The sequence below is a fragment of the Felis catus genome, chromosome D2 (genome assembly GCF_018350175.1).
Source record: "Felis catus isolate Fca126 chromosome D2, F.catus_Fca126_mat1.0, whole genome shotgun sequence".
Lineage (NCBI taxonomy): Eukaryota > Metazoa > Chordata > Mammalia > Carnivora > Felidae > Felis > Felis catus.
In genome coordinates, this window is record NC_058378.1 from 76,585,679 (window position 1) to 76,609,515 (window position 23,837).

General features: G+C 50.1%; 1 protein-coding gene across 2 annotated transcripts in view; it reads left to right on the plus strand.

Annotated features, from left to right (window-relative positions):
- The window catches only part of PLPP4 (phospholipid phosphatase 4), a 128,758-nt gene that overhangs the window by 22,195 nt on the left and 82,726 nt on the right, over window positions 1-23,837 (plus strand). The window lies entirely within an intron of this gene.

A 23,837-nucleotide genomic window follows, 5' to 3' on the forward strand; every position in this document is an offset into this window, starting at 1 on the left:
GAGGAGAAGTCAGGGAAGCCATGGGTCACTCAAGTTGGACAACTTTTCCTCCCCAGGAAGAAATGCAATAAGGAAAAGTCCAGGCATGATATTGAGATACCATGTGGGTTCGTGGCTCTGTCAGCTCTCCAGGAAGGGTGACTCCTGATCTTCTCCCATTGGGCTCTGGCATTTAGAGGCTGTGCAGGGTAGCACTGAGCAGGGAGGTGGCAAAGGTGACAGTGTGATTAGTGTGGCCACGTGTGTGTTTGATTAAATGTTGAGACACACACCATGGTCTGCCAGGTCTCCATCTTCTTCAGGGCCCATGCCCACAGCTGGCTGTCCACAACCTTCTTGTGACGGGTCCTCAGTGGGGTCAGGCCTGTTTCCCAAGGCACAGATCCTCTGAGCACTACCTCTGAGCTGAAGTGTACCTCTTTGAGAACCACAGCTTTTTAAGAAAGTTATCTTTGTTAGAAGTTCTTTCTTTAAAAAAAATTTAATGTTTATTTATTTTTGAGAGAGAGAGAGACAGAGTGCAAGCAGGGGAGGAGCAGAGAGAGAGGGAGACACAGAATGTGAAGCAGTCTCCAGGCTCTGAGCTGTCAGCACAGAGCCCGATGCGGGGCTTGAACTCACGAACAGTGAGATTGTGACCTGAGTCGAAGTCGGATGCTCAACCAACTGAGCCACCCAGGCACCCAGAAGTTTTTTTTTTTATTTTAAAAAATCAATGTTTTCAAATTATAAAACAATTGTAGGCTCAGTGTAGGAAACTTGCACAATACAGAGAGAAAAATGGGAAAGAAAGTGAAATTATTCATGGTCCTACTAGCCAGAGAAAACCACAGTTAATATTTTGGTCTGTGTTCTTTTATTTTTTTTTCTTCAGTACTTTTCTACACAAAAGCTATGCCTTGTCTGAAAGGCAGTTTTGTAGCATGCCTTTTCCACTTGGCATAACACCCTCAATATTCTCCCTATGACAATAAATATTCATCCCCAATATGTTTTTGTAAAAGTTGCGAAGGTTGGCAGAACACACCACCCCAAAATGTGCCACTTTGGCATAAGGATGATTTTGAGCTGACAGCAGTCAAGAGGAGGCAGATGAAGAAGGCTCCCTGCCTTCCTCCGCTTTGCCTAAAAGTGGAGCACAAATTTTCAAGTTGTCCTTCCTCCCTTCTGTACCAGGAAGGACAGAAATTGGTCAATGGAGACAACTTTGGACCCTATCAGCCTGGTGATGGCACTGGAGTAATTTGCAGTAACAAACTTCACTGACTAACCTTTATGTGCCACTAGTTTCCTCTCATATTTGACCTTCCCACAGTTAGCTACCCTTGAAAGTGCTAAAACTCTTCCTTTGTCCTGTCATTCCTTCACAGATTTATTATCCTTTACTGGGGATGCTGTATAAGCTGGAGTTCTAAGCCACTGCTTTGAGTTACCCATTTCTCCTTGGGTAGTTCCCATGTAACCATGTGGTACACCTGTTAATAAACTCTTATTTGTTTCTCTGAATCTGTCTTTTATTATAGGGATACAGTTAAGAACTCAGAAGGGTAGATGGGAAATAATTTTTCCTTTTCTACAGCTACAGTACATTAAATGAAGGCAAATACTTAGATGCAGTCAGCTTGCTGGTGTTGGACATTAGCAGGGCATCTCTGGGTTTTAGCTGATGTAAACAACATTGTGTTGAACATTCTGGCTCATGTGTTGCCATGAATATCTCTGATTATATTCTTAGACTTAATTCCTGGATGAGGGATTTCTGGGACAAAGCATTTTTTCCCCTTCTACTTCCTCCTAATAGCAGAAAGGTTGTACTTTCTGTACAGTGCCTGATTTGGCTGGTTCTTCTTATCCTTCCTGCTCAAATATCCCTTGCTGAAGAAACCTTTACTGAGGATTTTGTTCAATGTCTCATGCCCCACCATGCTGCATTACTTATCCCCCTTTTTTTGAATGTTTTTGAATAATATTTATTTTATAATTTTTTAATGTTTATTTTTGAGACGAGAGAGAGAGAGAGAGAGAGAGAGAGAGAGAGAGAGAGAGAGAGAACGAACAAGTGGAGAAGGGGCAGAGAGAGAGGGACACACAGAATCCTAAATAGGTTCTGTGTGCTAACAGCACAGAGCCTGATGTGGGGCTTGAACTCATGAACCATGAGATCACAACTGAGCCAAAGTCAGACATTTAACTGATTGAGCCACCCGGTACCCCTTTAATAGTATTTATTTTAATCTGAACTGATGCTGTCTATTATTTATTGGCGTCTTTATTGTCTGTCCCCACTCAGCAGGTTGTAAGCTCTGTAAGTGCAGGAACCTTGCCTGTTCGGGTCACTGCTGTTGGGCAGAGCCTTTCCAGAATTCCATTTCAACCCTGCTTGTGCATCTTGGTGTGCAGGACAAGTTTACTGAGTGAATAAATGCTTACCCACACTGCTAATAACTTGTATTATGCATTAAAAAAAAACTTGTTACCATTATTCTAAACTATTTTTTTAAATGTATTTGTTTTGAGAGATAGAGAAGGGCAAACAGGGGAAGGGGAGAGAGAGAGAGAGAGAGAGAGAGAGAGAGAGAGAGAGAGAGAGAGAGAGAGAGAGAGAATCCCAAGCAGACTCCACACTGTGAATGCAGAGCCCGATGCAGGGCTCTATCCCATGAACTGTGAGATCATGACCTGAGCTGAGATCAAGAGTCAGACGCTTTGACTTAGGCTCAGGTCATGATCTTGTGGTCCATGAGTTCAAAGCCTGCGTCGGGCTCTGTGCTGATGGTTGGAGCCTGGAGCCTGCTTTGGATTCTGTGTCTCTCTCTTTGTCCCTCTTCTGCGCTCGCTCTTTCTCTCTCTCTCTCTCTCTCTCTCAAAACTAAACAAACATCAAAAAAATTGTTTTGAAAAGTCAGGCACTTAACCGACTGAGCCACCCAGGCACCTCTCTAAAAATTGTTACTTTTATTCTAAAACAAAGAATGACAAACACGATTTAACTTACTGCTGGCAATCAGTGGCCCTCAGGTGGTCCTGTGATTCCTTTTGGTGTACTGAGGTGTAAGGAAGGCATCTTTCCCATGCACTGACTGGGGGTTTTAAGTATTGTGGTTTGTTTCTCATAGTTCAAGTGCTTTTCTTTGTATGTAAGAGGCCATAGACGGTGTGTTTACTTAAAGCAAGTTGTGTTTCTACTACAGTTTGCAGCTGTTAATCTGTAGCGGGCCTTGAAAGGAGATAGTCACCTTAGTAGAAGGTGTGTAAATTCAGAGTGAATAGGTTTTACTTGAGGGTCTGCGTAGCTGTCCTGTGTTTTAGTGCTTGAGTGTGCTACATGCCTAGAGGCTTTTTAAATTGCTGACTGGTTCTTATAGAGGGGTGATGTTGATAGTTGAGTTCTGGATGAGCGAGGTATTACAATTCTTATTACTGAGTTAGTGTCCCCTTGAGTACAGCCGAAGACTATGTCATCAGGCTGCTGTAGCAGTCAGAGGCCGAACGAGTAGCTCATGCAGAGAATACTGGCAGTGGCCGTGCATCTGGGGCACAGCTGGGGGATGATGCCAAGGGCCATGCCTCAGGACTCTGAATCTGACCTCCTCTGTCCAAGGTTTTATCAGCAACTTGGATAAAGACATAGACAGTAGGCTTATCAAATTTGTGCATGACACAAAATGGGGATGGAAGTCTAATATGTAGGATAATAGAATCAAGATTCATAAAAATCTTGGCAGGAATGATGGGTCTGAGACTAACAAGGTAACCCTAACAGGATTACATGTGAAGTCTTGCAGCTCACTTAGGCAGAGCCAGCCGGCAGCTGCCAGCGCTGGTCGAGGCCTGCCTTGGAGGCAGTTTGTGTACAAGAAACCAAGTAAGGCCTGTGGGCTTCCTCGAGGCTATTTTTTAAAATTAATTACGCCTTATATGCTTTTTAAAATTAATTACGCCTTATATGCTTTTTAAAATTAATTACGCCTTATATGCTTTTTAAAATTAATTACGCCTTATATGCTTTTTAAAATTAATTACGCCTTATATGCTATTGATCACAGTAGGACCTCCAGATCTAGAGGATGGTACATTGCTTCATAGCCCTTCTGTCCTGGAGCACGTCTTCCAGTGCCCCTCTCCCAACCTGGACTGATTTCCAGGCCCCAGCTGAGCTCTTGCTTTCTCTGGGGAGCTTCTCCTGAGCCTGCGAGCTGGCCAGCAGCCCTTCTCCCCCATCACAGTGCTCACCAAACTGTGTGGCTGTTGTCTGATCATCCGTCTTCTGCTTTGGACCCAAGACTCACAGGGCCTGTGTCTGCCTTAATAGGTGCCCCGCCCTGAGCAGTAACACGGTGACTGGCACACGACAGATGCCCAGTGGATGCCCTGCCTGGTGGTATGAGCACTCTCAAAGGATGGGGTAGGGCTCAGGACTCCATACCATTGGATCTTATACCTTCTCGCCGCCAGGCAGTGACAGGCTTGCAGACCCTGGGCTGTGGGGAGCAGGTGACTCAGTTGTGGATGCTCAGCCAGACCATGCCCAGGTGTGGACCGTCCCAGGGGGGGCTCCAGGGCAGCCCGGGGGGATGTCAGGAAGAAGACAACGCAGTTCCTTGAATGAAAGAGCTTTAAACCAAGTGGAACTTTCTGACTACATTCAGACTGCTTGCTTGGCGGGAATCACCGCTTAACCGTGACAGCTGAATTCTGGAGAGGATTTTTTTTTTAAGTGTATTTTTTAAAATTTATTTTTGAGAGAGAGAGCAAGCAGGGGAGGGGCAGAGACAGAGAGGGAGACAGAATCCCAAGCGGGCTCTGTACTGTCAGCACGGAGCCCGATGCAGAGCTTGGACTCAGGAACCGTGAGATCATGACGTGAGCTGAAGTCAAGAGTGAGACACTTAACCGACCCAGGTCCCCCCAGAGAGGATTTTTAAATGGAGGGGGAGGAGTTGAAAGCTAGTGAAACAACAGCCAGGGCTGACCCTGCCTAGGGCTCTCCCTGGATGCCAGGCACTTTATGTAACAGCCCCTCCTCTCCCTCCCTCCCCCATCCGGTGGGGTCCTGTGCTCCTGTTGTCTCCCTTGGACACATCAGGACACTGAACTCTTCTTCTAAGTCAGCTAGTGAGCAGCTGATCACTAAAGTCTGTTCCTCCTCTAAGGGCCACCGATGCTACGATTCTGCTGTCTTGGGGTTTAGTGACAGCTCTTCCAGGGTCTGTAGGATAGGAATTCAATGGCCGGGGACTTTGTGCCTGCCTTGGAGAAGCTCTTTCTGCCTCCTGTGTCTGTTTGCGGGTCGGCAGCTGACCCGTCGGTGCCTCTGTGTATGGCCCTGGGGACTCTGGTGGTGGAGTCTCCTCTTCTCCCAGGACAGCAAAGAGGCCAAGGTCGTCTGTGTGAACACGCAGACACGGGTCCTCTTCAGGCCTGGAGGTGGTGTGGGGTGGTGGGAGGCCTTCACAGGCTGGAAGTCAGACAGCCCCGGGTTCGAGTCCCCGCTGCCACTTATTGGCTGTGAGGCCTCCATCTGATCACTTAACCTCTCTGAACCTCAGCTGTGAAACGTAGCATTAGTCTCCAGGTCTGTAAAGCACTTGACCCAGGGGCCCCCTTGACAGGAGATGGCTGATGTCCCCATCTGCCTTCAGGGTCTCAGCTGTGTTGCCTGCGCTTGAGGCTGTTAGAAATCTGTCGGCCAGGTGAGCTGAGCACTTCTGTGAAAACCAACTGACTTTAAATTTCCACACGTGGAGGTGCTGGATCTTTCCTGCCTCATGGATGTCAGAGGCGGGGAGGGGGGGAGGGACAGAATCAAATCGTCAAACTCTCCCAGCCTCACGAGGCCTGGGGTGGGGTCTGTATCCAGGCCTCTCTGCCCTTGGTCATTCTGGCTGTGCTTGGCCTTCCCAGTTGTCTGGTGTGCCTGGTGTGTGCGTGTGTGTGTGTGTGTGTGTGTGTGTGAGTGATGACCCCTAACTCATTTTCTACAACTCTCTCCTGCAGCCAGAAATAGGATTACAAACCATTTGTTGGAGGGAGGGGATATCACTAAATGTATGTGTGGGTTTTTTCCTCAGAAATTATGCGAAGGGAGCATCCATTCCTCAACAAGTTCTTTTGAACCCCTTTTAGGCTTCAGGCACAGCTCAGGAACCCGGAGACACAGCAGTGACAAAACGGATAAAGTCCCTGCCCCCCTCGAGCTGGTCCACCAGTCTGGTGAGAGAGGCTATAGAGAAGCACACAAATAAAAATATAGTCTGTTGGTGGTGATGCCCAATAGGAAAAGATGTGGCCGAGAAGGAGAGGAAGGGCTGGTTTGGAATGAGGTTTTGCTATTTTATGTGGAAATAATTCGAGAACACCTGCCTGAAAAGATGCTATTTGAGCAGAGGCCTGAAGCAAGAGAAGAGCGAGCCTTGCAGGTGTCTGGGAGGAACATTCCGGGTGGAGAGAATGGCAAGGACAAAATGCCCGGGGTGGAGGCACGCTTGGTGAGCTCAGGGCCCCTCGGGGGAGCCAGTGTGGCTGGGGTAGAGTGAGAGAGTCACATAAGGTAGCGATGCGAGTGGCCGGGCGGGGGATTCCAGGCCCTGGGTCGAGCTGCTCACCTCCTCCTGTTCTCACTGCTCAGAGACCCTGGTCCCCAAGGGAGACCCAGGCTGGGTGCGTGGCACCTCCAGGGATCACAGCTCCAAGACGCAGGTTATATTCTAGTGCAAATCCACGTGGCTCCGAAGTCCTCATGCTCCTGCTGTGCTGGGCTAGCGGAGATCTCCCCCGTCCGTGTCCCTGTCCCTGTGTCCATCCTCACTGTCCTGGTGCCCTGCACCCCTGCCTCCAGCCTACAGAGGGGTCCACTGGCACTGACCAGGAACAGAGCCCTGCTCCCCTCTTTCCTGGGGCGGGAGGGGGGGGTCCTCCCTGCCAGGCTTCTGCCTCATCTTCATTGAGGTCAGAAGTGAGATGAATGAGAAATTGCTGTTAAGTTCAGGATATGGAGTCGGTGCGGGTCTTCATCGGCCGAGGAGGATGAAAGTGCCTGTGACCTTTCCAGGGTCCCTGGGGTGACTTTGAGCGAGGTGGCCTGGAGGAGCTCGCTCCGGTGCAAACAGTGGAGCTTAAAATAACACTGACCTCCGTGGAGCCTCGCGAGGACCGAGTTAACGTGTGTAAAGCACTTAGAATGTGCTAGCACACCTGGGAGTCCTCTGTCTGTGTCCACCATGGTCACCACTGTGAGCCAGGGATGGAGGGAGAAGGACAGACTCTGTTCATGCCGCTTCCGGCCTGGCGGGCTCCTCAGCGGTCCCTGTGTGGTGCTAAGTGTCCGTGGGAAGGTGTACAAATGTGACTGAGCAGATACAACCAGTGTTAACGTTTTGGGGATTTTCTTCCCGCCTTTTTGCCCAGTGTATGTTTGCATGTAAACACCACCAACAGCCACAACACAGGAGAGCCCAGGATTGTCCCTTCACCTAACGGCGTGTCCTCACGGCCAGTCACCGTAAGCGGTCAGCGTGCGGCAGAATGATGTCCCGCAGGGACGTCCGCATCCGGATCCCTGGGATCTGTGGACGTGTTGCCTTGTGTCGCGAGGGGGTTTAAGGCCCCAGAGGTAACTAAGGTTGCTCATCGGGGAGGTTATCCCGGATTATCTGGGTGGGATCAGTGGAATCACGGGAGTCTTTGAACTCACTCTGAAAGTGGGGGAAGGGGAGGCAGGAGAGGGGGCCAGAGAGATGCAGGGTGGACAGATCCAGACTTACTCTTGCCGGCTGTGAAGTTGAAGGGGGTCACGAGTCAAAGAATGAGGGACACCTCTAGAAGCTGGAAAAGGCAAGGACGGATTCTCTCCCAGAGCTTCTAGAAGGGAATGTAGCTTTGCTACACTTTGATCTGAGCCCAGTGAAATGTGCATCAGACCTTTGACCTCTGGAACTAGTGTTGCTAAAGCCACTAGCCGTTTGTTACGACAGCAATAGGGAACTAATACAGCCGGTTTTTAGCCTTGTGCCTCCCCCTCTCCCCGCCTCCTTCCCACCAGCCACGCTGGGCTCCCTGGGACACGGGCTGTGCCTTGTTCACTCTGGCTGGATCCCTGCATCTGGCATCGCTTCAGGCTCAACGGACATGTATTAAACTCTTTGCACCTGCTCAGGACTGGCGCCTCCAAGTTCAGGGCTGGAGTGGTATCGTCTCCCTCTCTCCAAATCCAAATGGTTCTTCATGCTGCCCATTGGGAGTGGCGTCCAAGGCTGAGGGACCCGCGGCCAGCCCAGGCTAATCTCGGCCGAGGCCAGGCGGCACAGACACGGAGTGCTGGCCACCGGCCTTGCCCACAACTGGCGAGGCCTTCGGAGGGGAGTCCCTGTGAAGTAGGACTCGTGGGCAGAACACAAAACAAGCACATGGTTTTCGATGCCAGATGCTATGGGTTCCTTGTCGCATTTTAAAAAGGAACACTTTTGATTCATTCATCGGGGAAAGGAATAAGAGAGGTAAAGACACAAATCAAAGGGAAAATCCACATAAAAGAGAAAAGAACAGAAGCGGAAAGAGAAGTGTCCTGTTGGCCCCAGAGCAGGAGTACCGCACCCGGGACACCCAGGGATCCACACTTGTTTGGTCTGGGGCAGGTCAAGGGCAGTGATATTTTTAAAAGTGTCTTGAGTGAGCGTACTGTGCAGCTAGGATTGAGAAGCGCAGTCCCAGGGCATTCTTGGCTCTGCTCTGTTCTCACATTAGAAGCCCTTCAAACCCTACAAGTCACCGGTATTGCGTAGGGGCCACCCACGCATTTTACAAATGGAGAAACTGAGGGTCAGAGACACAGGTGCCATCTGCAAAGTCATGAGGCACGTGGTGGCCCAGTTGAGACCGGGACCTCCGCCCGTGGACTTTCCTACAGGCACTGCCAACGGCCTCAAACCAAGACGGCCCCCCCCCCCCAGCCTGCATCTGTGGGTGGCTTCCTTTCCGTTTCTTTAACGTTTTCCTGTTTCTTCCCAAATCCCCCTGTAAAAGATCAGCTGATCCTTCGATGTGAAGATAAACCTCTCTGTCTCCACCTGCTCTTTGTTGAGCCGGGACCCCTTAGTGAGTAGGAGCACAGAGCACAGGCTCAGAAGGCTCTGGGATCTGGCTACGCTGTTACTATGCGGCCTCTGAGGGCCTCAGTTCGACCATCTGTGAAATGGTCGTAATGCCAGTAATACTCCATAGGGTTTGTGAAGTAGAAGAGGTACATGGTGCATGGAGAGTGTCCAGAACAACCTGTGGCTCGAGAATGCCAGATGGTACAATATTGTTTCAAGTTACTATTGATATAGGGAGGGGGGTCGCCATTCAAATGTCAGAGCCGGTAGCAACCGTCAATGGCTGCGTTTTCCACTGTTGTATTTGGACTTGCTTTGGAAGGCGCCTGGTGGTGGTCAGCCCCGTCCACTGGTTGACCTGACAGGGAGCCAGTCCTCTCTCAGAGGGTGGTAAGTGTGAGTTTCCAAGTTAGGGTTCAAGGAACACTAGCTTTGGAGCAGAGGCTCTTTGGGCATTAGCGCCTCATTTACACTACCTGCCTTGAGGTCAGCCTGCCTGGGGCTGCCTCCTGGAGGCGCCCAGGGTCCTTGGGAAGAGCTGAGCCCCTTGCTCACTGCGGGATTCAGGGATTCCGCTGCCTTTGCCTGCATGTCTCTATTACATAAAAATTTTCCATGCAAGTAATTGCAGAATGGGGTAACAAGGAGGATAATAGGGGGAGATAATTGTGGATAAATCAGCTTGATTACACTTTTTTTCCAAACTCGATTATCCAAATTCGCAGTGCTGTGCAAAATCTCGAAAGCCAATTAAGACCTTCCCGTAATGACTGCAGAATCGGGGGGAAGCCTCTCTGATAAGTCCAGCTGGCTGCCTGACAGGTTGAGGGTGGCAAGTATAACCCTTCTGCTTCTGCTTTGTTATATTTTAGAGACAGCCGGGGGGTTCACTGTTACGTTTTTAAACAAAGCTATTGTGTCTACAGGGGAGAAGGTACCATCCCTGCTGCTGATTGTGTAGATGGTGATTGAGAGGCACCTTTAGTATTCTGCAAGGGGGTCATTCTGATTGGTAATGTTGCCAGTCGCACTGGGTACGGATTCATTTGGAGACGCGATACCACTTATAAAATCACAAGTTAACGGACTATGGGAAACCATTTAAGGCAGAGAGGCAACAATTGACTTCTTTAGCAGCATCCTGTTAGCCTCCTTTTACCAGGATTACTTGATCTTTATACCCAGTTGAGTTTTTTTTTTCCCCAGCTCTATCGGGACATAATTGACATATAACATTGTGTAAATTTAGGGGCGCCTGGGTGGCTCTGTCGGTTAGGCGTCCAACTTTGGCTCAGGTCATGATCTCGCGGTTTGTGGGTTCGAGCCCCGCGTCGGGCTCTGTGCTAACAGCTCAGAGCCTGGAGTCTGTTTCGGATTCTGTGTCTCCCTCTCTCTCTGAGCCTCCCCCGTTCATGCTCTGTCTCTCTCTGTCTCAAAAATAAATAAACGTTAAAAAAAATAAAAAAAAAACATTGTGTAAATTTAAGGTATATAATATGTTGATCTGATGCACTTATATACTGAGAAATGATTATCACTGTAGCATCAGCTAACACCTGCAGCATGTCACAGAGTTAATATATCTTTTTTGTGGTAAGAACATTGAAGGTCTGTTTTGGAAAACTTCAAGTGTATGATACAGTGTTACTAACTGTAGTCACCATGCCATATATACATTCGGTCTCTAGAGCTTACTCATCTTATAGCTAGAAGTTGCTACACTTTGACCACTATCTCCCCATTTCTCCTACTTTCCACCTGCAGCCCATGCTGGCCACCATTCTAGTCTCTGTTTCTATGAGTTTGCTTGTTTAGATTCCACATAGAAGTGAGATCATACGGTATCTGTCTCTTTCTGTCTGACTTACTTCATTTAGCAGAATGTCCTCAAGGTCTATCCATACTGTCACAAATGGCAGATGTCCTTCTTTCTTATGGCTGAATAATATTCCATTGTATATATATAGCACCTCTTCGTTATCCATTCATCCACTGATGGACACTTAGGGTTGTTCCTGTATCATGCGTATGGTGAATAATGCTTGAAATGAACACGGGCATGTAGGTATTAGGGATGGAGATGTCAATTTGGAAAGGCCGGAAGTTGGGCTGATGGGGCCCTGAGAACACAATGTGGTCCCCACTGTTTCAGCCCCAGTCCTAGGATGGGCTCCTGGGCCAACATTATTTAAAAAAAAAAAAGTTTTTTTTAATGTTTATTCATTTTTGAGAGACAGAGAGAGACAGAGCATGAAGGGGGAAGGGGCAGAGAGAGAGAGGGAGACACAGAATCTGAAACACGCTCCAGGCTCCGAGCTGTCAGCACAGAGCCCGACATGGGGCTTGAACTCACGAACCGTGAGATCATGACCTGAGCCGAAGTCGGACGCTCAACCGACTGAGCCACCCAGGCACCCCCCAACATTATTTATGAAGGGTCTGGAGGGAGGGAGAGGAGCTTAAGAAAGACAAAGTGAGCAAGGAGAGGGATCAGAGAGCAGGAAGACGGTGCCCTAAGAGCCCAGGATCAACACTAGCCCCTTTTGAGTAGGGTGACAAAACCTACTCATAGGCGGATGTCAGTGCTTGTTGAACACATGACTGCATGAATGAATGAATGAGGAGTAAAACTGAGCATTTATCAGGCTTGCTTACTATGTGCCAGTTATCTCATGGATAGTAATCCTTTTGCAGATGAGAAACAGGCACGCAGAAGTAAAGTGATTGGGCCAAGGTCATTTTACTGCCTTGCTCTACTGCAGATGAATGAATGAGACAGCGAATGAATTTGCATTATACTGATCAAGAAGCAATGACACTGAAGGAGCGATTTTCCTGTGGTCACAAGGTAATCAGTGGCCGCTAGCTGACTCTGGTCCAGTGAGCTGCTGTCCAGCACCAGCCTGCATCCCTGTACTACCCGGGCAGACCCCGGATCCTCCCACCGCTGCCTGTACCAAGGGGAGTTGTCTGCAGCCCACCCGTGGTTTTGCTGTCACTTCAGTGTACCCTTGCCCACCCTCCCAGAAACGGGGGCTGTGGAAATAGCCCAGGGTTATGGTTAGAAGACCTGGGTTTGAGCTTCAGTTTTGCTGTTTGTCCTGCTGAATAAATTTGGGCAGGTCAAAAACAAAAACAAAAACACAACCCCCTCTGACCTCTGAGCCTCAGTTTCCCTCCCTGGACATTGGGGACGGCAGTGCCTACCTTTTCGTTGTGAGGAGTGATTGAGGAAAGCTGTAACATGTGCCTAGCAGGCTCCTGGCCTATAGGAAGCACTCAGAAAGCGATCAGCTGACCCATCTTCCCTCACTCTGGTTCCTCTCTCCCCACTTCTCTTCCTCTCCCCTTCTCTTCCTTCTGGATGTCTCTGAAGATGTGTAACACAGTAACACATTTACTGTGTTACTAAGGAGCCATTTAGATGACTGGGGACGCATCAAACCCAGTTCTCAGCAGTGTCTCAGGGCTGGGGGCGTCTCTTGTCACTTGGGACAGAGTTGAGAGCAAGGTTTGCAGGGGTGGGTAGGTGCCGCCAGTGTTGCTGGAGGGGAGCACCCAAGTGCTGTGGGCCGATGCGTCCTAACAAAGCAGGCAGCAGACGAGCCGTCTGCAAAGCCATGCTCCCTGAGAAGAGAGAGGTGCACTCATCCACTGGGGGCACTGGCCTCGTAGACTGGGGGGGTCCTGGAGACTGTTAAGTGCCCCCCACTCCTGGGCCAGCCAGCAGCCAGGCTGCAGCAGCCACAGAGAAGAGCATGTGTCATATTGCACGGTCTAGCCGGGGGATTCACAAACACAATGGGTGTGGCCGGACCCGAGGCAGGACTTGGCCCTCCCAGGCGGGCGGCCCTTTCTTCGCTCCTTCATCAGTTTGCTGCCCTGGCGGGATGTGGGCCTGAGGTTTCCAGACCAAATTCTTCAACGGAAGCCAGAGATGCAGATTGTGCAGTAAGAGCTCCTGGTTTTTAAACATTGGCCATGAATTATACATTAAAAAAAAAAAAAAAACACCAAAAACCAAAAAACACCGAGCAGCCCAAAGCAAATGTAGTAGCAAGAAGCTGCTTTCAGTCCAAGGGCGGCCAGCTGCCAGCCGCCGACTGAAGATTCCATGTGGCAGAAGATCCCAGCTTTGTTGAAATAGCGGCCGTGGATTTGTTTAGTCTTGGTGCAGTAGGTATTTATTGAGCACTTACTTCATGCCAGGCACTGCTCTAAGCCCTGGGGCTACGGCTCCGATCGAAAGCAGACAAAAGTCCCTGGTGCCCATTTGGAGCTGGTGTTTGGTTGTGGCCCTTACATTCAGCCTCGAGATCATCACTGTGTCTTTGCGGCCGTGGTGGTATGACCTGGCTTATCCTTGATTCTTTTCCTAGGAAGATTTCAAGTCAGCAGATGGATCCCAGCCACAGAGCCTAGACGTACCAACAGGCAGCCATTGCTGGGTCCTTCACTCGGGAGCTGGCTGTCACTGGGGCCACGGAAACCGGCCCAGGGAGCCTGCAGTTACGCACGGCCTAACCCGGGTCCACGGGACTGTGTCCCAACTTGACTTTGCATTAGGGGGTTGAAGGCTTGTAGTGCAGGTGACGCCGACAGCAAAAAACTTTGGGGGCAAAAATGAGGGTTCTTGATCTGCTTGAAAACCACAGGCCTGGCCATTCCTCAGGGTAGAAGGGGGGAAACTTCTGCCTCCTCCAGACCTTGGCTGCTGAGCAGGTTTTCATGCCGAGGGGAGATGTACCCCAGCGTCTTGTCTCACATCCCCATGCTCTCAGCCCTGACCTGGCCCCTGCCCATCAGCCTCTTGTCTGATCATGGCTGTCCCTGGCCCTGGGCCTTCTGATCTGTGGCTGTGCAGTCTCAGGGATCTGCCTCCTCTCACCTACCAGCCCAACTGAAGATCATTCTAGAACATGGAAAAATAAGTCATGGAGAAAATGATCAGGGGCTTCATTCAGGTCAGGGCTTTGCTGATATCTGCCAAGGACTCGGGGAAGAAGGGCCTGTTGCTAGCTGGACCCCTGCTAACTGCCACCGGGGAAATTCAGATGAGGCTGTAAGGGAGCAAGATCTCCAAGACACTTGAGGGCCCCAGTTGGGAACAAGTGCTCTCTCTGGCTGATGCGTTTTAATTAAAATTATAGCTCAGAAACCCCTTCAAATTAAGTTCTGTCTTCACTGTGTTTTGTCCTAAGCATTGAGTGGGATTCTATGCTGCCCCAGGACTCTGCTCAGTGGTGTATTCTGGGGTCTTTATGTGGCCTGGTGTGGCCACATACCACATATGCCAGGTGTGGGTACGTAGAATGTTCCAGAGTGCTTTCAGCTGTGGCTAAATTTCTAAAGACTTATTTAATCCAGGAATGAATGGTTCCCTGGGCATTCTAGAGCCAAAGATTAATTGGAGACTGAGGTCTGTTAGCAAAGAGATACGAACTTTCCTCCCTCGTCCCCTTTCACTACATTTTTTTTTTTCCTTTGCAGTGGTTTTTGTTTGCTTGTGGCTCAGAGACAGTCTGGTGGTCCCTGCAACGTTTTCTACTGGGAGATGTGTCTGGCCCAGAGGGCTCTGCGTTGCCGGCCCTGCTGGGAGAGCTTTTCTGAGCCTGGGCCTGGGCTCTGAGCTCTGGGAGGCCCGACAGCCAGTGGGAGGCAGATTCCATAGGTTTCTCAGAGCCTTAGTCTCAGCTGCCTGGCTCTGCCCGTAGTCACCTGTCCCCCACGGCTCACTGTCACCCACATGTCACCGCCTTAGTTATGAAGCACTTGCTTTCCGAGGCGTCCAGTCTGGGCAGCATCTGAGCCCGGGAGAGGACTCCTCATCGCCTCAGGCTCTGAGGCGACCTTGGGGTCTTGACCTGAGGGTCTTCAGATAGGTCTAGGTATGCAGGTTTTGGAAGGGAGCTCCTTCTGTGAGTCAGCTGACCTCTTCCCTTGTCTCCTTTCTTCTTGCTGACTTTTATTCATTCCTCTTTCTGTCTGTACACTTGACTGAAATGATACTTTCCAAGAGCATCAGTTGCTTTGGCTGAGAAAACACTTAATTTTGGAGTATCTTTCTGGCCAGTGAGCAAAATCATTTAAAAAAAAAACAAACAAACGAACTTCGTGTTGTGGAAATTGTCACAAACCCTCCACCAGTTATCAGGACTTTGATTTCATCTGGTCCCCTCTCGCCCTTTATTGGTGGAGCATTTTTCCTTACAATTTATTTATTTATTTATTTATTTATTTATTTATTTATTTACATACATTTACATTTACTTACTTACATTTATTCCTTTTTGAGAGACACAGAGTGCAAGTGGAGGAGGGGCAGAGAGAGAGGGAGACACAGAATCCGAAACAGGCTCCACGCTCTGAGCTGTCAGCACAGAGACCGACATGGGGCTCGAACTCACAAACTGTGAGATCATGACCTGAGCCAAGTTGGATGCTTAACCGACTCAGCCACCCAGGTGCCTCTGTTTATTTATTTTGAGAGAGAGAGAGAGAGAGAGCAAGCGAGCATACAAGTGGAGAGGGCAGAGAGGGGGAGAGAGAGAATCCCAAGCAGGCTCCACGCCATTAGTGTGGAGCCCAATGCAGGGCTCAGACTCACAAACCATGAGATCGTGATCTGAGACAAAATCAAGAGTTGGGTGCTTAACCAACTGAGCCACCCAGGCGCCCCTATTGATGGAGTATTTTAAAGCAAAGCCCAGTCATAACATCATTTCATATGCCAATACTTCAAAAACTTTAACCGATGAGAACTTAAGAAAAACAAAAACAATGAAACAAAAAACTGAACCAGCCCCCGCCAAGAGCACAACACCACTTGTAACCCCCAATCAAATGAACACCTAATTTCTTTGAATCAGGATCTAGATAAGGTCCCCATGTTGTTTTGTGGGATGCATATTCTTAGGAATTTTTTTTTTAATTTGTGATTTTTCAGTGAGTAGTAGTATTAATGGCAGTTGTTGGGTGCTTCTGATGGACCCTGACTGAACTCACATTCTCACTACATTTCAGCAGGGGTGCTGCCCATTTTATAGATGGGAAGGGGACTTCGCCAGCTTGCCCCCGGTCACGAAGTCCTAGCTGGACCTGATGCATTGGCTTTTGCAGCCCGCGTGTCTGTAGACCAGGATTTTCTGTTTGAATTCAGACAGTGAAATGTTTTCAGGCTTCCGTTGACTTCCAAAGGGAAGGCACCCTCTGTAGAGATGTTCAGAAATTGTTGGATTAAATATTTGGACTTTTGGGCTGATGCACATGATTTTGAACGTGGTGCTGCTGCGAAATATGCTTCCGGGTATGCCCCCGCCCCACTGCAGGCATGTTTGGGTGTGCCCTGCTTTTTCTGTGCGGTGGTTTGAATATGCCGTTGGCTGCAGGAGCTGCCTGATGGGGAGGGGGCATCTACTGAGCGTCGCACAGCCTGCTCTGTGCTGAGTCCATTATGCGTTTCCTCCCCATCCATTCCTCACCACGGCCCTGAAGGTAGTTTGTGTGGTTATCTCCACTCGTGGACAAGGCAACCAGGGCTCAGAGAGGAGGCGTAACTTGCCCAGGGTCACACAGCTTGTAAGTGGCAAGGGTAGAACATAGCCTTTTCAACTCCACAGCTGTGGCTGCCAACATTTACTTTCACGGCCAACATTACCTTCTGTCCTAGTTCCCCCACTTTAGGGGTCCTGTTCCTGGACCTCTCTATACCAGCATCTCATCCTGGACATTTTCAAATGTGTGGAAAAGTAGAAACAGCAAAATGATTCCCCCGTATACTCCACCTAGATTTAGCAATTAACATTTTATCTTATTTGCTTTATTTCTGTATTTATATGCTTTATGTATAATTTTCTGAACTATTTGAGAGTAAATTGCTGGTGATTATCCTAAGCTCCCTAAATGCTTCTCCAAAAAATAAGGCATTCTTCTACATATCCATGTTCTTACCACACTGAAGGAAATTAGTACCTTGTTATCACCTGATATCTAGTCCGTTCCAGTCCCTGTACTGCCCCGGTCATCCTCAAAGTTTCTTTTTAATGGCTTTTTAATTTTTTTGACCCAAGATCCAGTCACATGCATGTTACATTTGGTTGTCTTGTCTCTTCAGAGTCTTGTAATCTGGAACATTCCATCTAGCTTTATTCCTAGACTTGTCTAATTCATTGCTGGAGGGCATTTGACTTGTTCCTCTGTCCCTGTGTTTCCTATAAGCTAGAAGTTGGATCCAAAGGCTTGATTAAGTTCAGAGTATACATGTTTGGGAAGACCAAACATCCATGGATCCATCCGTGGTTGGAGGTGTCGTGTACTTCATGGAGCGTGTGTCAGAAGTCCGTGTGTGTCTGTGGTCCCAGTATTGGTGACCACAGGTATAGGGGAGGCAGATTGGGGCTGTTCTTTTTCTTTTTTTTAAATTTTTTGTTAACGTTTTATTTATTTTTGAGAGACAGAGAGAGACAGAGCATGAGCAGGGGAGGGACAGAAAGAGAGGGAGACATAGAATCCGAAGCAGGCTCCAGGCTCTGAGCTGTCAGCCTGGAGCTCAATGTGGGGGTTGAACCCACGAACCGTGAGATCGTGACCTGAGCTGAAGTCAGACGCTTAACCGACTGAGCCACCTAGGCACCCCCAGGGCCGTTTTTCTAAATGCTGAAGAAGAGCCAGTGTGAGCAGGTAGTCTTTGGGTCGGCAGCTTTGTTTTATCCACACTGCCCACCCCTGGTCCTTTCTCTTCCTTTCTGGAGCTGGATAGATGGAAGACATTTCCAGGCTCGGCCCAGAAGTTTCCACCCCTGTCCCACCCCATCACGTACAGAGGGCCTGGCCAAGGAGTACATGCTCTGATCGTCCTATCTTCACACCCTTGGTGAGGAGGGATTCCTTCCCTAGGGGCCACGGGGGTGGCCATACATGGAGGTTGGGACAGAGAGATGGATGGAAGTTTATTAGTCACATATGCACACAGCAGGGGAGGAGGAGACTGCCAGCCAGCAGGGCCTGTGGGAGGCAGGCTGTGTAGTTCCAAGAGGGAGGGGTGGCCCTGGTTCCTACAGGAGGATGTGATTGGCCTGTTTGTGGGCTGGTAGGGGACCAAAACCCCATACTCAGGGATAATAAGCAATAATTTCACCTGGCCCCTTGATAAAGAGGGTTGTTTGGCTGGGGGACCTCCCCTGAGGGGGCAGAGCAGGGAAGGGAGCTTGTGGTCAGGCTGGTCGAAGCCCGTGTGGTTTCAGACGCGAGGGCAGGACCCAGTGTTAGGCTGTAATTTGAGGCTTTCGGCTGCAGTGCGGTAACACACGTCCAGAATGCATGCTATTCGCAGGTGCCCTTCTAAGAACTTCACACCATCACCTTAATATTCACACCAGCCCTCTGACGGAGGTGTGTAGGTGTCATCATCAGCAGTAGTTTGCAGATGAGGAAATCAAGGCCCAGGAAGGGAAGCGTCTTGCCCAAGGTCACGCAGTCAGTGAGGGTGAGTGCAAATCCAACCCAGGCTGTCCCTCCGGAGTCAGTGCCCACAGAGTTGGAAGGGCATGAGGGCTGGAACCGGAGGAGGAGTGGAGCCCGCCTGTGCCTGTGCCTCGGCCCCCGGGGGGCGGCCACCCTCGCTAAGCCTGCCTTCCCATCCTTTGTGAAGCTTGCTGCAGAGAAGAGGGGCCATCCCCAGGATGGGGTGGGGGCCATGGGAGCCGTTCCTCATCTGGTCCAGGGCTGGTCTCCTGGATACAGTGCAGGTGAGCGGCCGACAGCTTTGCTGCGCAGCATCTGCTTCTCTGGGGGGCGGGGAGGAGGGGGATGCTGGGGGCAACTTCTTGGGGTCTTCACTTCTCTTGCCACCTCCTTCTCTGTGCATTGTTTCTTCCCTTCCCTCCTTCACAACAAACATCTGACTGCCCTCTGCAAGAATCTGATTTCAGCCTTCACACTGAGAACTGAGATCAACATGTTGCATTTCCCAAGAGCAAGGCTATATTTCTAATTGTGGAAAATTGTGTCTCTTATGCAAATAATTGCAGTTGCCACTACACTGGTGGGCAGTGTGTGTGTATGTGTGTGTGTGTGTGTGTGTGTGTGTGTGTGTGTGTGTATTTGCATGTTCTTTCCTTAAAGTTCCAGACTATGTGCTGAGGAGGACGTGCATTAGTGGATGTTCCAAGGCACATAGAGCCGTGATGACTTAGGCAAGAGACCCTTTGTCTTGTAGTCTCAGTGTTCTCGTCTATAAAATGGGAATAACAGCAATTTCTATCTCATAGGCTTTTATGAAAATTAAATGAAATAATGTTGGAAAGCACCAGGTCAAGGGCATGGCACAAGATGGCTCCAAATGTGATAACCAGTTATTATGAAATTTGTTACTCTTGTCTTTGGGATGGCCAACCCCCAAACTCAGGAGAAGGCTGTATGTTCAGAGACAGGTCACGGGCTTGCTGGCTCACAGAGATAATTCATCAGTACATTCTGTCCGTGGCCTCATCCCACCCTTTGTCCTAGGACTAACAGTAAGTCTGAGACACCTCCTCCCTGCCGGGCCTGGAGCGACTTGCCCGTCTACTGACCGCATCCAGTGCCCATTTGTAAGTGTTTGCCCTCTCTCATGGGAGACGCCCACCTGTGGGGCAAGTCAATAGTTCAGTTAAGGAACAGGCTTTACATTTTGCTCTTGCCTGGAAAACTTCTTTATCACACTGCAAGGTTCAAAAGGGACTTCCTGGGCCATTGTCGCTCACAGAATGGTCAGATGATGAGTGACAGTTGTCATCGTTGTCTGTCTGACCCTCTTCCCCTGGCATGCAACCTCCCTGCCCCAAGGTTGGGGAGAATGGGGGTGGGGAGTCCTTCTCAGACCCACTTTGTGTCCTCAGCAGTGTTGATGTTCACATTGGAGGAATAGCAGCCACCTTTGATGGAGGCCTTCAGTGCCCTAGACACTTGGCAGACCCTAACTTTTCTTACTGCTGATGATAGCAGTATTATTACTGCCCTGGAAGGTGTAGCCATCCTGGGGGTGGGGTGGGGGGAAAGATACGAAGTCTCAGAGAGGTTAAGTGACTTTTCTCAAGCCCCTCAGCTGGCAAATGCCAAAGCAGGGATTTGAACCAAGTTTAATGGTCTGGTTAGGTTCATATTTCAGTACAATCTTGTGTTATTTTTGGTTGTGGGAAAAGGAGGTAGAAATCTGTGTCTAGTATGTGACTGAAGTGTTAACCTATTTTGAAAAAGCTATGCCATCTACGTATGTGATATGATTAAAGGCGGGGGGGTGATAGCGGAGCTTTGAGAACTTGGCTTTGAGTTAGAAGCAGCATGGGGGATAGAGGCTTCACTGTTCCTTGCTAGTGTGATGTCAAGATGGGCCATTCTTCTGGGTTCCTAATTCTGAATGTTGCCCCATTCAGCATGTGGACAGTGATAGGTCCACACCCTGTGACATTTCCAGGGGCTTAGGATCCTCATAAGCAGCCCTAGATTAGAGGCCATCTCATGGGTCCACCGACTGGAACACTCCTAACCCGACATCTCCTGAAAGCAGAGTGGGCTGGCGATCTGTGTAGACAGCTCTGACACCTGTAACTGAAGACCTTGACGTCTCATTCTCCAGTCAGTTGGCACTTCACGGTCCCTTGACTGTAACCTCCGCAAGAAGGGGACCACGTGGGTTTTATTCCCCAGGGTTCATAGGGCAGTGCCTGGCACATCGCAGGCACTCAGTACGTGATTGTTGAATGAATAAGCAGGAGGCAAAGATGATGGTGGTCCACTGCCTCTCCCCTACTGCACCCTTCCTATATAAGCAGATACCGTATGCTGCTTAAGAGTCAGGCTGGGCTGTGGAAACAGGACTGGCCATGAGGAGACAGAGAGACAGAGACGGAGACAGAGAGTATGGATAGGAACCCAGCCTCAGGAGGATTTATGCATGAATTAAAAAGAGAATTGCTCAGCATAGAGTTAGAATAATGTCTCTGAATTTTCATTGTGTATGTTTTCCAAGTTCTTCAAACCGCACCGTTAGAAAACTTAAGGGAGAAAACAAGAACACTCTTCCTCCTTTGCGAGGAAGAAATCGGTACACGGTTAGATTGAGACAGTTGTGCGATTCGAGCAGCAGAGAAATTAAAGAAGCCTATCTCGGATCTAGATCCAACAGCAAGCCAAGTCACCTGGCTCTGGGCAGGTACAGTTTTCACAAAAGAAAAGCGAGGTTGCCTTTAGTGGGAACTCTATCCTTTCTGCATCAAAACGTTTTGACCCGCTTCCATGACAGTAGCGGTGCTTAGAGATGATTTTAGGGGCTGTGTGATGTGCGCTTAGGTTACACATGGGTGAGAGCCCCCAACTCCGCAGTCATGGAGGGGGTCGCTCACCCCCCTCCCTGTTTCCCCTTCCTTCCGTCTTTCCCCTCCTTGCAGGGGACGGACAGACCAAGGCCACGGACAGACACTCCCTGGGCCTTCACAGGGAGGGTTGGCTCCTCTCAGAGGCAGCGGCACCAAAGAATTTAATAGCGGTCTTTTGTTTTCATTGTGTTTATGTTGACATTTACCGGCTGTTGACAGAGGCAATGTTGACTTTGTAATTAAGCAGTGACATGAAGTTTCTTCTAGGCTTTTAGTTTACCAAGTCTCAAGGAAAGTCACAGTAGGGGAGGAAGGGGGAATAAGGCAAAACTTGGCCAACTTGGTTCTTTTTTTTTTTTTTTAATCGTTACTTATTTTGAATGAGAGAGAGAGAGAGAGAGAGAGAGAGAGAGAGAGAGAGAGAGAGAGACAGGGGAGGGGCAGAGAGAAAGGGGCAGACAGGGGAGAGAATCCCAAGCAGGCTCCTAATGGTTAGTATGGAGCCTGGACGCAGGGCTCGAACCCATGAACCGTGATCATGACCTGTGGCGACACCCAGAGTCAGATGCTTAACCAGCTGGGCCCCCCAGGTGCCCCTTGGTTCTCAGATGGCTGAAGCCGGGAAGCACCGGCTTTCCATCCCCGGGAGCCTGTGTGTCCACCCTTAGTGCTCACATGAATCCCCTGGGGCTCTTGCTGAAAATGAAGATTCTGATTCAGTAGATCTGGGTGAGGCCCCGGGACTCTGCGTTGTTAATAGGCTCCCTCCCTTTGATGCCAGTGCCTCGGCCCCTTGCGAATCGCGGTTTGATTGACAGGCGGGCAGCGTGGCACCACCGGGAAGCTTGCTGGGGATGCCAGCTCTCTGGTCCCGCCCAGGACTGGTTGTTCCTGTCAGCACAAGACCCCAAAGTGGATCCTGGCCACGTTAATGTTTGGGAAGCGCTGATCTAGTGCCACTGGGGGGGGGGGGGTCCCAGTGCCTAGTGAGCCCTGGTGAGCAGGTAATTGGAGGTCACGCTTGACCTCCTCAGCAGAAACCGGGTTTCCACTTCCTGGCATCCAAACCACCTACAGAGAGCTCATGGAAGGGGGTTTCCGGGCCTGGGCTGCCCTTTCTTGGAAACACCCTGTCTTGTCTCCAGACCTGTCCGTTCTGCCTCACGCCCACCTCTGCCCCCGTTTGCCCTCGGAGACCCACGGTCCTCTGTGTAGCTGCCTTGCTGTCTAGAATCTCAGGGGCAGGCACTGGTGGCTGGAGCGTGGCTGGAGAAGGGACATCTATCTCTCTAGGCTCTGCTGCTCCCAGGGAATATAATTTGCTTGATAGATGTGTTCTGGCTGCAGCTCCTCGGGGTGGGGTGTGGAATTGTGCAAAAGGCTGATTGCAGGCTTTAAAAAATCGCCGTGATGGTTGTAAGACGCGGGGGACAAACGAGGTGAGGAGGGACAGTGCCGGCTGCAGGGGGAAGAAACGGGGATCAAGGTTCTGGGGCCTCTGAGAGCGGGGCTGTGGGCACATTAACACTGCTGACGGCCCGTGGGTGGCAGGTTGTTATTTTTTTTTTTTAATTTTTTTTTTCAACGTTTATTTATTTTTGGGACAGAGAGACAGAGCATGAACGGGGGAGGGGCAGAGAGAAAGGGAGACACAGAATCGGAAACAGGCTCCAGGCTCTGAGCCATCAGCCCAGAGCCGGACGCGGGGCTCGAACTCACGGACCGCGAGATCGTGACCTGGCTGAAGTCGGACGCTTAACCGGCTGCGCCACCCAGGCGCCCCGGCAGGTTGTTATTTTAAAGCCACCTGTGTCATCTTACTGGCTTCTTTCTGACTGGACCTTGTCACATCCCTGCCAAGAGGCGGAGTCCAGGCCCCTCCCTGGAAGCCGGGCTTGACTTTCAGACTCTTGTGTAACCAGATAACACCACAAGACTCTGAGACTAGGTCAGAAAAGACAGTCAGCCTCAGCCTGGCTCTGTCGGACCCCCATCCTGAACTGAGTTCACCAGGTACAGAACGGGGTCCGGAGGGTCCAGAGGTGGCCTGATGGCCGCGAGCTGACAAAGCAAACCATATCCCCGCGGACTCAGCCCCCTTGCTCCCCGTCTTTCTCTCGGTGATGACTGGGTTCCGTCCGCCTAGGTGTTGTGGGCTCCCAGGGTGTGGGAGGGTTTGGGAGGCTGACAAGGTGAGGAGGGGAAGCGGTCTGGTTTCCTGGCAGCAGCCCCAGGATGCACCTCACTGCCCCCCGCTTTCCCTCCCTGCCTGCCTTTCTCTCTGCTTTCCTCCTGCCCAACCTTCTGTCTTCTCTCAGAAGCTTTTCTTGCTCACTCTGCCCCCTACTGGTGGCGAGGTGTCAGCATGCCGTCCGGGGTAAGAGAGGGGAGG